We start from the raw sequence: 14,271 nt of genomic DNA on the forward strand, positions 1-14,271 counted from the left end.
CAACATTGTTTCTTTCGGCTCAAAGTGTCCGGCGGCCGTGGCATGGATGAGTAAGTGTGATGGAGTCATATAGCGAGTGTTAATGGGTAACCAAAAATGGAGTACAACTAGATGCAACAACGTGGGTGAACGTAGCACGTATGGTGACTAAAAAAAGCTAGCCTCAGTCGTTAGGCGTCTGCCTTCGGCTCAGGTCATGGCCCCAGGGTCCTGGGATCGAGCCCCGCGTCGGGCTCCCTGCTCTACGGGAAGCCTGCTTGTCCCTCTCCCACTCCCCCTGCTTGTGTTCCCTCTCTCACTGTGTCTCTCTCTGTCGAATGAATAAATAAAATCTTTGGGAAAAAAAAAAAAGCTAGCCTAAAGGAGTACATATGATCCCTTTTGTATGCAAAGTTCGAAAATAGGCAAGAATTTAATTATAATATTTGAGGATGTATGTTTATAGTAAAAATATAAAAATAAGTAAATGGTTACCATAACATTACCATAAAAACCAGGATGTGGATGCCTTCGGAGCACCAAAGGGACATACTGAGGCTTTGGGATTGTTGCCAGTGTTTTAGTTCTTTTTTTTTTTTTTTTTATAAATTTTTTTTTAAGATTTTATTAATTTATTTGTCAGAGAGAGAGAAAGCACAACCAGGGGGAGCAGGAGATAGATGAAGAAGCAGGCCACCTGCTGAGCAAGGAGCCCGATGTGGGACTCGATCCCAGGACTCTGGGATCATGACCTGAGCCGAAGGCAGATGCTTAACCGACTGAGCCACCCAGGTGTCCCGCCAGTGTTTTAGTTCTTGACCTGGGCAGTGGTTACATAAGTTTTGCTTTATGATAATTCATAACATTTTTGTCTCAGACAGTCTATTATATTTTATAATTTAAAAAGGTTTATTTTTGGGGTGCCTGGATGGCTCATTCGGTTAAGCGTCTGCCTTCGGCTTGGGTTGTGGTCCCGGGATCCTGGGATGGAGCCCTGCATCAGGCTCCCTGCTCAGCAGGGAGTCTGCTTCTCCCTCTCCCTTTACCCCTCTCCCCTGCTCGTGTTCTCTCTCTCTCAAGTAAATTAAAAACAAAAAAACAACCTAAAAACTAAAAAAAATCCAGAAAACCCTGAGCATTTAAAATAAATAAATAAAATAAAATAAAAAAAATTTTCCCCCCAAAGGACATATGGTTAAAGCAACAGTCCTAGTTTTACCTGAATGAGATAACTTACCAGTGACGGCGTCACACAGGATTTTTAAAAATGTTGTAGCTCAAATAATCCAGAAAGAAAGACAAGATGACGTGCCCTAGAAATCTATTTGAGGGCGCGGAGAGCGCGCTGGCATGAAGGTGACACTGGGGTGATAGTGACATGAAAAGACGTTTGAGGCGTTTCCAGAAAAGTAAGAGTGAGAAACATTTTCAAAACATCCGTACATGTATCTCTGATTTGAAATGTGTACGTAAAACCAAGTTAATCAATAGTACCAATTGCCGTCCATTTCATTTTTATTCTCAAAGAGTTGAGCGCAAGTCAGCCACATCTTTTCTGGGAGCTTCCCAGGGGAGAGAAGAGCGCAGTCTGCGTTGGGACAGTCCCAGTAGCTGTTACCAGCCCCATCTGACGGAATACAAAGGAAAAGTCATTTGCTGATGTTCACACAGCTAATTTTCAAATTTCTTGGGTTGCAGACCTAAAGGTGGACGGGAATCCACGGCAAAGGGAAGTGTGTAACTCACAGCATCGACGGCAGCCTGGAAAACCAGGTTCAGCAAACAAGGAGGAACGAGGGCCCCCGAGAGCCACCATCAGCGTGCCCTTCGTGCCGCAGCAACAGCCTGACCGGGGTGCGGGCGTTGGTGTTGTGGGAGTTGCCCCGGGGCCACGGCCTCCTCCCCGTCCTGGACCCGGCACGGGGGGCACGCCTTCCAGTCTGTCCATTCTCTCTGTCACTCACTGCAGACCCGAAGTCCCAGGCTCCGGTGTCCATGGGGCCAACATCAGCTCCTCCGCCTGTGTCTTAGGGACTTGGGGCTTGAGGGAGCAAGGATCTCACCTTTTAGGGTCCCTCCCAAGATTCCCAGATCATCTGGGCAACGGAAGGTAGTTCACACCCTGAATGGTCAGAAATGGCCATTTTCATTTTCCCTTTAGAGGCAGGTGGTGACAAGGCCAGGACCAGTGCCCAGGACAGCACGCATTTCCACTGTCCCTTCTGTGTTTCTTTGGACCTGGGGGTGAGATGGGGGGCAAACCCCAGTCACCAGTGGCAGAATCGTCACCCCCTTGTGTAGTCGCTGGAGTCAGATCCCAACAAGGGGCTGCAGACGGGAACCCGCTGAGGTCACCACAAGAATCAGTCCCAACAGCAGCTCTTGAGTTATTTTTAAGCCAGTCAACAGCAGGCCAAGGACAGTGTGGGTGCAGGTACAAAGAGAAATACTCCAGGCTCCTGCTCTAATCTCTTAAAACATCAGGTGGGGGCACCTGCGTGGTTCAGCTGTTTGAGCGTCTGGCTCTTGGTTTCCGCTCACATCATGATCTTAGGATCGTGGGATCTAGCCCCGCGTCAGGCTCCGCACTCAGCACGGAGTCTGCTTGGACCTCTCCCTCTGCTTCTCCCCCTGCTCATGCTCTCTCTAAAATCAGTTAATTAATCAATGTAAAAAAAAATTAGCTGTATGTTATGCTGCCTTTAACGTAAGGTCTTATTATGGAATTCCTGAATTCCTCTTTCTAGTCCTCCTTTGTAGTTCCAAGTGTATGTTCTAAGGGTGAAGTGCTCTATGATCTTTTCCCAATTTATATTTTGCAGTTATTATCACTCTTTATCCCTAAATGATGAAAATCATCAATTAAAGGAAGCTTTAGGAACGTCAACTTTGGGGTTGTTTGACAAGCTACTTCACTGTGTGGTATAGTTCTTTCGGCATTGTAAGTACTCAGTAAATGCTGGAGAGGGGCTGGAGGTGGGGCAGGTGGTGGAAGTGATTTGGAGAAACGGGAGAGAGAATGTATTTGATTTAGATATGGAGAGGCCTCTATAGGCGGCCAGTATGTCTCCTGCTCCAAAGGTAATGAAATTGAGAAAAAATTTATAAAGGAAATTTCTCCAGAAACCTAAAAGGACCAGGACCAAGGACCAGAGCAGGGTGGGATCCCTGACCAGGGCCTCTGGGCAGCCAAGAAGGCAGGTAAGCTGGCCCCGAAACCACGCAGGAGTCCACTCTCCGTGCAGGTGGAAAGGAGGGACTTAGACAATTAGGTGCATGAGCCAGGCCACTCTGTGGGCCCAGACTGTTGTCCTTACTTGACCAAGGATGACCCTGGGGCTTGGGGAGGTCACCCTGCCCAGAGGCAGCTGGGATTCAACCTTTAGGCACTTGGCCCCAGAGCCTGTGTTGTCATCCCTAATCTCCTGCCTCTCTGTGCAGTTTTAGGATTTCTCTGATGGAGCTACATCTTAGCAGGGGCCTGAATAAAGGAGTGAGGACATGAGTGGCGCGCTCAGCGGGAATGTCACGTGCAACAGCCCGGGACCGGCGAGGAGGCAGCGTGGCTGGAGTCCAGGAGACACGAGGCTGAGTAACAGTGAGCTCAGAGAGCCTGGAGGGAGAGGGCCGATGGGGTTAGGGCAGAGCCGTGCATTCATAATGAAGCCCAAGGGATGCGTTACTAAGTTGTAAGTGCAGAAGGTAAGAGATTGCTTAATGTCCGCTGCTTTCATTAAGTAGGTGTGGACACAGACCCCAGGGTGGCCCCATGATCTCTGCCCCCTCTGTCCCCTCCTTTGTTGTGGGCTGGCCTGTGACTTTCCTCTAGCTAGTAGAATACTGCAGAGATGCAGGGATTTGGCAGATGTAATTAAGGTCCCAAATCAGTAGATTTTGAGTTAATTAGAAGGGAGATGATCCTGGGTGAGCTCAGCTTAATTAGATAAAAGCCCTTTTAAGAGGGACTTGGGCTTTTCTGAGGCTAGACACTCGCTCCTGCTGGCCTTGCAGAAGCGAACAGCCATGTTGTGAAGGGCCTCTGGCGAGGGCCACATGGCAGGGGACCTTAGGCAGCCTTTAGGATCCGAGGGCGGCCAACAGCCAGTCAGGAGCTGGGGCCCTCTGTCGTCAGCTGCAAGGAAATGTTTCCAGCCAACAGTCGAATGAGCCCAGCAATGAGTTCTTCCCCACTCACACTTCAGGTGGGGACACAGCCTGGCGACACGTTGGTTGCAGGCTTGTGAGACCCTGAGCAGAAGACCCGGCGAGGCCGTGCCCAGACTCCTGACCAACAGACACTGTGAGATAAGAAATGTGCATTGTTCTAAGCTGCTAAATATGTGTAGTGTAGAAAATGAATACAGTAGATTTCTGACATACATATATACACATACAGATTTGTGTGTGTGTGTGTGTTGATTTCCCCCTGATGATAAAGCAATGCTTTGTACTTGTTTCTGTCAGTGTAAGTAGAAACAGCTAAATGCATGGGACCAAGGAACAAAGCCAGTGGCCCCAGAAGAAGCAGGAACAGTCAGTGCTGGTGATTATTCATGAGAGCAGGCACGTGCCTGCCCCAGTGCTCACACACAAGCCAGGTAGTGAGCGGGCTTCACAGCACGTCCCCAGGTAGGCAGTACGTCACCCAAGTGTCCTCAAGAGAAGACATCACCGTGAAGATTCAGTCCTTCATTTCTGGGCGATAAAATTTCTAGAGGCCTTGCTAATTTTAATACAATGCTAACAAGGCAGGGCACCTGAGTGGCTCAGTCCGTTAAGCGTCTGCCTTCAGCTCAGGTCATGATCCCAGGGTCCTGGGATCGAGTCCCACATCGGGCTCCTTGCTCAGTGGGGAGCCTGCTTCTCCCTCTCCTGCCTGCCCCTCCCCCTGCTTGTGCTCTCTTGCTCTCGCTTACTCTCTCAAATAAATAAAATCTTAAAAAAAAACTTGAACAAAACCACTGCTAATAAGGCAAACATATATATATATATATATATATATATATATTTTAAAGATTTTATTTGACAGAGACACAGCGAGAGAGGGAACACCAGCAGGGGGCGTGGGAGAGAGAGAAGCAGGCTTCCCGCAGAGCAGGGAGCCCGATGCAGGGCTCCATCCCTGGACCCTGGGGCCATGACCTAAGCCGAAGGCAGACGCTTAACAACTGAGCCACCCAGGCGCTCCTAGAATGATAGTTTTTTAAAAAGTAAAGGAAATCATGAAGATGATGTTGATATTTAGCCTGAGAAATTAGTCCATGCCTTCTGTGCTGTCTGAGGTGTTTGCAATAATTAACCATGCCACATTTAGAACTACAGGTTAAGCTGTTGAAGAGAATTACTTTTTTTGTGGTTGTGTTTTAGATGTGAAAAGAAAGATTGTAAAATTTGGTTCATAAGAGCTTACACTGAACATGAAAAAAGTACAGGGAGTGTGGGTGTGCTCTTCATGCCTGATGCCCCGGGACAGTTAGGAACCTAGTCAACTCGGGAAAGATCTGGGTTCCGGAATCTGAGTGTGGGGCCCGGCCTTCCAACAGACAAGGATATCTTTTCTGTTGTAGTAAGAGGACAGAGGCCCTGGGCATCTCTGTGAAGGTGCCAAGATCTCCAAGTGAGAAAAAAAAAAACAAATTGCACAACAAAACATAGAGTGTCCACAAGGGGGAAAAGTCAACCCTAGTAAATCACATATGCATAGAACTCCTGGGAAAGGATGACGAGATCTGCTCCAAACCCTTTACTGTGATACGTGTGGGGGCTGAGGGACTGTTTTTTTTTGTTTGTTTTTTGTTTTTTTAACCTGATGTCAATGTTTGATGTGCAAATTCCTGTACAAGGTTCTGGGCAGCACCCAGTGCTCGGAGACAGAGACCACGCACAATGCCTGACGCTCACTCAGTGTCGCACACACGCACTCACCTCTCACAGAAATCCGATGAGGTTGCTACAGTTCTTACCCCATTTGACAGGTGAGGAAACTGAGCCCTAGGCGGGCTCCAAGTTAGTAGGTCAAGGAAACGGAGGCCTGGAATCCGGACGGCTTGACCTCCTGGAGCCTGTGTGCTTAATCAGAAAACTGCAGGGCAGCCCGCCCTACCTCGCTGACTCTCGGAAACAGTAACAAGACCAATCAACTCAGGTTGCCAGGAGAATGTGCCAAGTGAGCGACGTGGGAATCCCAAGGAGGAAGGAAGGACTCAGCGGTGTAGAGCATGCTGCCCACGGTGCCGTAGCTCTTGGCCGATACCCCGGAGAGCCGGGGGTTTGTGTTGCAGGCACTGGGCTACCACGGCTGGGTGTAAGCAAGGAACCCTGTCTGGGGACGCTGAGCACAGTGGCTCTGAAGGGTGATTCTTCCCATGCTTGGTGGCAAGGGTGCCCTGAGGGACTAGAGGCTGGGACACCCTCGGGGGGCCTGGAGGTGACAGAGGCCAGGACCAGTAGCCATGAGATGGACAAGAAGGTTGTGTCCCCTCTAAAAGAAAGACCTCATACTTACAGCTCAGTAAGGCTGTTTTTTGGGTTTCTTACAAAGGACGGACCTATATAAGGTCTTGGTTCCGATGTGTAGGCATATCGGAGGGGGATGTGTTTTCACTGGGGCCGGGGGGGCTTCTCTGAAACTAAAGAGGACTAAGGGTTGCATTATGGCTAGCATCACCGACCGCAAATTATTCTCCACTATCCGGTTTTGCTCACTGTGATGATGGGAACTTCAGGTAAGAGCTCAGGTTTGAAAACAGAGTGCCTCGGGCAGTGTGGTGTGTGGTGTGCAACGAGCACATTTCACACCCATTCCAGCCTTTGGCCCGCAGCAGGCTGAAGTGCTGGTGACCAGTGAACACAGGACCCACCATGGACAGAGTGGGCCCTGCGGGGCTTCTCCCAGCAGGCCTTGCTTTTCGGGATCCTGACACCAGCTTTATGCACAGCTCCTGGGTACCCACTTTCTCCTGGCTGAGGTATAGAGTACGTTTCCCTTTTTCTTAGGTCTACGTTGGAACCCCAGAAGGAACTCAGCTGAGGAAAGTCAGGGAAACAACCCACAGAAATGAATGAATGATGGTTTTGAAGGGTGCTTGGTTCCTGGAATTCGGGGGGCTGTTCTTGCCTCATGGCTCAGGCTACCGTCCCTGTTGCACCTGTCCCTACCGACAGTTTCCAGGGACACAGGACAAAACCCAACACTGGCCTTTGTCTTTGGTGCCGGTCACATTTTGTCCTTACCTGGCTAGCCCTACAGTTCCTATCTCTCCTAAGTCGTGGGTTTGATCCAGGATGCCCTTGGCAGTGGTCTTAAATGGGCTTCGCCTTAACTGCCAGAGGCAAAATCCCATGGGTGGTACCTCCAGCCTCTTCCTAGTGGTGGGACTCCATGCTTGGAACCTGAGAATCCTGGAACACGGAAGGATTGTGAGGCTGCATTCTGTCCCCTGCCTGGTTCCTCCTGGGCCCTCCAGCCCCGCGATGGCTCCTCCCCGGGGGCCTTCTCCTCCATCACTCCTTCATGTCAGCCACTGCCTGTCTTCTGCGGGAGCATAAGGGGGCTGTTCCCAGCCCGGTCCTCAGGCTCCGTCCCCGCGCCCAGGAGCAGCCCCCTGAAGCTAGCCATGACAACGGTGCAAGCAGCAGGTAGGGGCCCCGGGGCAGGGCGGAGCGGGCTGGCCAGAAGGGGAGGGGCTGAGGATGGGGAGGGGCCTTCAGCAGAGGTGGCCTCTCTTCCTGGGGACCTCAGCCCGCTCAGCCCTCCAAGCTGGCTGGTTTCACAAAGCTCCTTCACGAAACCACGTCAAAGCCTCCGCCTCTTCTGCTTCACTCTGCAGCTTGCAGAAGAACCAAGTTCTGGGTGTCACTGGCCAAACAGAATAAGGGCTGAGAGAAGGAGGCCTTGGAGGCCCTGCCAGGGGCTGTAAAAATCATCTGGGGCAGCTCACAGAGGTCCCTCGTGGCCCCAAGGAGGTGACCTCTCATCTCAGCTTGGGAGTGGTCGTTTGCTTTCCCCCAACCACAGAAGAGTCCCAGTTGTCACCGAATTCAGTGCTCTGGTAAATGGTAACAAGCTCACCTTGGTTTCTCTTTACTGTCATGAATTAAACAATGGTGACAGATTTCAAAAGGAAATACCTTTTGCAAATCTGAGTAACTTTCATTGACCTCTGGGAGAGGGTAGAAAAGGTACTTTTTTTTCCCCCCCTGAATGATACTCTATAATCACGAAAACCACTGAGATCCCAAAGGGCATCAATCATCTTCATGGGCATCTTCCCTATACTCTAGGCACTCTTGGCTTTTTAAAACCAGGAATGGCTTTCTGGAATGATCCAGACCTACTTCTAGCCTGAAGGGGAATGCACTTCATGGTCTATGGGCCAGAGCTCAATTCTGGAGGCCGGAGGATCTAAGTTTGAATCCTTACCAGCCACATGACTTGGGCAAGGTCAGCAGTTTTGAGCACCTACCGTCCCAGGCACTGGGGAGACAGGGAGAAGGCACCATCCCGGCCCACAGTGGGCCTCACTTAGTGGAGAGAGAGGTGCTTTCCTTATATGTCAACTGGGGGAAATAAAATCTGCATGTCCTGGCCCTGATCTGAATCCCCACACAGTGCCCAACACACAACAGCATGACAAAGGTTGGGTTTCTCCCTGTCAGTTCCATTCAGAAATGGTGATACTGTCGTTGTGGAAGATGAGAAGGTAGACATGCCCCCACAGAGGAGACATTGTTAGAGTTTCGAGAGGATGCTTGAAGCCTTAGTATAAGAGAGCCTGGCTTACAAAGGTTAAGTGACGAGCTCAGACAAGAGCTGTTCTCAGTTTGTAGAAATCTGGACGGCAACCAGCTGTTGTTCCAACGTCAGCCCACTTCCTCTGAGTGCTGCCGTCAACATCCATGAGAGAGAGAGAGAATTTGGCTACAGTTTTTTTGGACGCCCCCCTGCCCCCAATCAAGAAGTCTTGGAAAAGCACCCTGTTCGGTTACTCTGCATATGGCAGAGATAAAGGCGTTAAGTTAATTTTGCATGTGGTTGCCACAGACATGTTTGACTGCCATGTTTTTGCCCATTATTAGTCCAGATACATTGGTTACATCCATTAATACTGAGCTGCTTTTCAGGGGTTTTGGGTATAGCTACTTGGAAACTTATTTAGCTAGAAATTTGCTATCCAGAATTTGCTCTTTGTTCTTGTGAGAATTGCTGGAAGATGTTGACTTAGACATTTTTTATGTGTCATTGCATGAGTGTGTTCTACCGGGTAGACCTACGGAGCAAGGACCACCTCTTAGAGAATGAAGGGCGTAGTATGGAATTAAATATGGTAATATATACATATATAGATGAGAATTACCCTGTGACCCAGCGTGAAATTGTCACCTGTATTGCATAGAAACATATGTACTTAATTTATAAAATATTTAGAAATATTTGCCTAGTAGAATTATAAGGCTTACCACCGGCTTACCATAAAACTTAAAACTTAGTGCTCATCTAAGATAAACATTTAGCAAATATTTGGTGAGCACCTTCTCTGAGCCAGGCGCTTGTAATTGGTTACAGCCTTGGATTTTGAAATATTTACTGCTGCTTGCCTTTTTTTTTTTTTTGCCACAATCCCAACCATGTGAGATGCTAGTTTCCTGAATGTGCAAGACACTCACATGATGGGTAATCAGCAGTCTGCAAAAAAGGACATGGATCCTTGTTTAGTTTCCTCTGGCTACATCTGAGGAGAGTCCTTGGTGACTGTCAAGGTCTGGAGGACAGTGGCACCTCCCAGGCAGGGGCCAGCATGTGGACGGCCTGACCAGGTCCCCTGCAGAGCGCTCCCAGCAAAGACCTGTACACATAGCAATTAAAGTCATATTTTCTCACTTTTATGGACGTGGCAATACTAAAAAAAAAAAAAAATCAATGTCTGCGTGATATGAACATGCAGAATTTCAGCTATCTGAAAAATGTGCACAGAGGAAGGTATGTTCCAACTCTTCAATCGGAGTGTATTTCTGGTAAAATCGGCAGTGGCTGGCTTTTCCCGTGCACTTTGTGTGGAGGCAGGGTACCGGGATGACTAGTGGCAGGAATGCTGATGTGGGATCTGAAGATCCACCTTTCTTGGCTGGGAGACCTTGGAAAAGTTACAGGACCTGAGTCAAGCAGTTCGGGGCCGTCCAAGCCTACTTCATGGGTTGGCCCCGAGGAAGAACTGAGGTGTTTATAACATCGACTGAGTAAATTTAAAGATCAAATTGACTGTATTCAGTGACTTGTGAAGGGGGCAGCATCCCATCGTGCAGATAGAAAGGAGCTCCAGAGAGCTGCACAAAATGGGAGACTTTTGTAGGCAGAAGGGGGCAGGGCAAGGAGAGAGCAGATCGCTTTCTCTAAGGGGTTAGAAGGGTTCTGTCAGGTGGATCACCTCACTACCCGCTGGCCAGGGAATTCCAGATGGACTGGTTTAAAACTGCACTCCTGGGAAGGGCTGAAACTGCAGTTTGGCTGGGTATTAAGTCTTGGTTTGCTGACATGGGGCTGAGCACAAGTGACTCCATTCGGGGCTCATCTCTTTTTTGTAACATAGGTGAGATTATTCCTGGTCCCGCTCTGAAGTAGCATCACTGGTCTCGGTCAGCTCTTACACTGCCGTGTGGTCAAATCCTGACTCTCTAGCCTCGCCAAGTGCCCATTCTCCTTGGTAACTTCCCCACTTCCTCTTCTTTCCTGGAACCCCAGCACCCCTCCCCTATCCTCAGTCTCACTGCTGACCTTGCTTCCTGTGTCATACAGAAAACAGAAGCATTCAGAAGAATGCTCCCACATGCTCCACCTTCTCCCATTTCTGTGGGTGACGCTGGGATCCCAGCACGGGGCCCCTTCTCCCCTCTTTCTCCCATATCCTCCCTCTTCCTACGAGGATCGTTCCCACCAAGATATACACATGCTGTTACCTTCCTTCCCCTCAGAGCACAAGTAAACAAACCGAAGCTGGTCCTTCTGGTCTCACGGCTGACTCTGACCTCCCTCCAGGCTCTGCTCACCTTCTCGATGCGCCCACTCCAAACACCGATGCAGGATCCCACACCACTGCACCGCCTTGGCCACCTGACCCCCAAGCCCTTGACCCTGCTCATTTCTTCCCTATAGCACTCACCACTTTCTATGACTGCCTCCACCCCCATTGGAGTGTAGCTCCACGAGGCAGGATGTTGCCAGTTTTGTTGCATCCTGGGCAGAGTATGTGCTCCATAAATACTTGTTGAGTGGGTGATCGGCTGTCAGCCACTCAGATTGTCTCATCTTTATCATAAGGCTAATGCTTCGTAGTTTTCTTCCTGCACAGCCTTCCTTTGGTTAGGTGTTTCTTCGGGATATGCATGCACAGAGTCAGCCTGTCTGGGCCTGGCCTCCCCACATGTCCCCTCCAGACAGCTTCTTCTGGTTCATGCCCATGTTCTGGCAACATGGTCACCTGGGCCAGAAACCTGAGCATCATGCCTATTCCACATCCGTCCAGGAGGTGACCAAGTCTCAATGGGCTCTTGACCTCTCTTTCCCCTTTCCTCTCCATCTCCACAGCTGTCCCTCCCTCCTTGATTCCCTGCCTCTGAACTACCCTCTACACTGCTGCCAAAGCCATTTTTTCCTAATGTGCAAATCTGATGCTGCTCCTCCCCTGTTTAAACTCTGGCAGTTCTGCTGTAAGCTCTAACGGGGTGCTATCTCACCTCCAGCATCTGGGCCCCACCTCTTCTGGCCAGCCCCACCCTTGCTTACTGGAGACCCTCTCAGGGTTCGGATCACACCAAGTGACTCAGCCTTGGCAGGCAGTGGGCTGCTCTTTGGGATGGGAGTTCATGCTACCTGGAATGCTGGTCCCCTGGTCCCTTGGGCCAAGTCACCACTGGCATTCTAGATGGGACTTCTGCCCTGGTCCTCTTAGGGCACCCAGGGTTCATGGGCACCCCTAACCCTCTCACCGCACATACCTCACTGCACTGCCATTGTGAGTTTACTGTCTGACTCCCTACCACACTGCTTCTTTTGTGTGTCCCCGGCCTGTCATCTTTGTCCCCGCCCCCCCCAGGCCTTTCAAGGAAGAACCCAGGATAACAGGTCACACTCAGCGTGCTCCTGAATGAAGGGGCAGGACCTATTTTGTGTCTGTGAGCGATGTCCACCAAAGTGATGTTGGGAAATCCCAAGCCATGCCCTCATTCATGAACATGGATTTCCAAGCTAGGGGACACCGCTGGGGTGGGGGTGGGGGGGAATCAATTATTGGAGGAGAAGGGAGCCAGAGGCCAAGGATTTTGTGGAGTTTGAATTAGTAAACAAAGGCACATGAAGAAGGGAAAATTAACCAGGAAACTGAAGGGACATCAGCCAACTTACCTTTGGTCCAATAGGTGAGCTACCTCATGAGCAGTTGCAAGGTGGGGAAGGATGGGGGCCCATTGGGGTGTCCACAGCTGCCCAGGTGTCAGCAGGCTTGACCCAAGCCCACTTTTCCCTGGTTGGTGAGGTTGGGGATGCACCCCTGTTCTTCCTTGGTGGGGCTCTCACACTGTGGGGCCATCTCTCTCTCAGGCCAGGACCCCTGCTGGCCACAAAGTCCTTGGCCACTCTCGTCCAGTCTCCATTCTTTTTTTTTTTTTTTAAAGATTTTATTTATTTATTTATTTATTTATCTATTTATTTATTTATTTATTTATTTATTTATATGACAGAGAGAGACACAGCGAGAGCAGGAACACAAGCAGGGGGAGTGGGAGAGGGAGAAGCAGGCTTCCCGCGGAGCAGGGAGCCCGATGCGGGGCTCGATCCCAGGACCCTGGGATCACGACCTGAGCCGAAGGCAGACGCTTAACCGGCTGAGCCACCCAGGCGCCCCCCAGTCTCCATTCTTGACCTGGCTCTCCCCTAATGCTAGTCAGGCCCGCCCCTCATTTCTCCCCCACAGGATGCTGGGATGATGATGACCAGTATAGGAGATGGGCTTTGAGGAGCTAAACTTGTAACCCAGGGATAAGATGGTCTCTGAGGAAAAGTTAAAAATAAGGTGGGGTCTGAGATGTCCTTAGTCCTCATGCTAGATCAATCTGCAGGTCACATGAAACACCAAATGCTACAGAAGGCCCTGGAAAGTCCTAGAGGAGCTACAAATTTGAGGGGCTTTAAGCTTTTAGATCCTTCTTTTCCAAGTTTTATTACAAGCCCATTAAGCATTAGCGGGCAGCAATAAAAACGCTGAAGCCGAGGGAACCCGACCTAGCGGTTGGTCTTTGCGTCAAGTTTAGGCCACTCCCCTTGCCTGAGCCTCGGTACCCGGGCTGTAGACTGGAACTATTAAGTACCTCCCGGGTTGTTGTGACGATTAGCAAAACCGACGAACGAGGGAGGGACGGTGCTTGTCACGAAGTAGGTGCTCAATATTTAGGGTTTTGTCCCCAAGCGGGGAATTATTTGTAATCAGCGGCTACAACTCCTAGAAATCACCTAATTTAATTCATCAAGAAGAAAACCGAGGGAATGAACATCAGCTGAGCGCGAGCAGGCAAGGCTGAGAAGCACGCCCTGCTTTTTCCTGCAGGAGCTTGCACTTCCACTGCCCCGGGCCGCCGCCCTGATTGGGATCCCGGGTCGCTCGGAACGCGGAGCCCCCGGCCCCTTTGCCCCGAAGCGGTGACAACCAGGAGACGGCCGGGGGACTCGCCCCTCCTGGACGCCCCGGGCTCCTGCCCTTCCCCGTGGTGAGTGGGCTCGGGCGATCGGATCTCCCCCCGGGCCAAGGGGTCTCCGCTGGGAGATGGGTGGGGCGGGCCCAGGCGCTGGAAGGGGCGGAGTCCGCGGGCCGTAAAGGTCGAGACCCCCGTGCGGCATCTCCTCGTAGTCGTGTGTGTGGCGCGGAGTCTCCTCGTGGCAGCGGTCTGTGGGGCCGCGGAACTGGGCCGAGGAAGAGCGCGGGGTCAAGGCCGACAAGCGGCCGACCGGGGGGCCAGGGGCGGGCGCGGCCCCTTTAAGACGCCGCGCCGGCCCCGCCCCGCGCCGCACCCCCGCCGGGAGCCGCGCCACGTGACCCGGGTCTTGTGACTGGCCGGGGGGAGGCGCGGAGGGGAAGCCCGCGGCGCCCGCCTCGGAGAGGGGCCCAGCCCCGCAGCCGACGCCGCCGCCCGCGAGGAGCGGGTCCCGCCGCCGGGTCCGGGCGTCCGCGCGAGTCCGAGCCGGCGCGGGAGCGGGAGTCCTTGCGGGAGTCCGGGCGGGAGCCGGGGCCGGGCGCGGTGGGCGCC

Source organism: Leptonychotes weddellii, chromosome 5, assembly GCF_054177405.1.
Source record: "Leptonychotes weddellii isolate Sample4059 chromosome 5, ASM5417740v2, whole genome shotgun sequence".
Lineage (NCBI taxonomy): Eukaryota > Metazoa > Chordata > Mammalia > Carnivora > Phocidae > Leptonychotes > Leptonychotes weddellii.